The sequence below is a fragment of the Buceros rhinoceros genome, unplaced genomic scaffold, assembly GCF_000710305.1.
Source record: "Buceros rhinoceros silvestris isolate BGI_N320 unplaced genomic scaffold, ASM71030v1 scaffold13265, whole genome shotgun sequence".
NCBI classification, from domain to species: domain Eukaryota; kingdom Metazoa; phylum Chordata; class Aves; order Bucerotiformes; family Bucerotidae; genus Buceros; species Buceros rhinoceros.
This window is the reverse complement of record NW_010411220.1, coordinates 845-1,319: the sequence shown is the minus strand read 5'-3', so window position 1 is coordinate 1,319 and position 475 is coordinate 845.

The window sequence follows — 475 nt, the reverse complement described above, 5'->3', positions numbered from 1 at the left end:
GTGGCTCGCAGGGAGGGGCTGTGGCATGGAGGGTGAAGGCGATCAGGCCCGAGGTGCTCACCTTTGGCCTGACTGGATGCAGTCTGTGATGGAGGCCACTGCCTTGCTTTTCCCTGCCCATGTGGAGGTAACAGGCTGGGTCCTGCACTTCTTACCATGTCTGGTGGCTACAAGCATCTGTCCCTTGTTTCTGCCCCTGAATCCCAAGTTCTAGGTGTGAGATAGCAAGCTGACCTTCAGTGCCCTCATAAGGATGGTCCTGCCATTATGACAGACCCTGCAGTCGGGTCGCCTGTTCCTGCTAGTTTTTGAGCCACAAGCACAGCTCCTGGCCTGGCTAAAGAAGGTAATATGGAGTCCTTCCGAAGCCATGTGTGCTGTCACCCTTCCACAGGGGCTCAACCTTTCATCTCCCGCAGCCCTGAGAGCAGGGTTTCCGGGCCTCAGGGAGGAGCCATGCCTCAAACTGGACTGC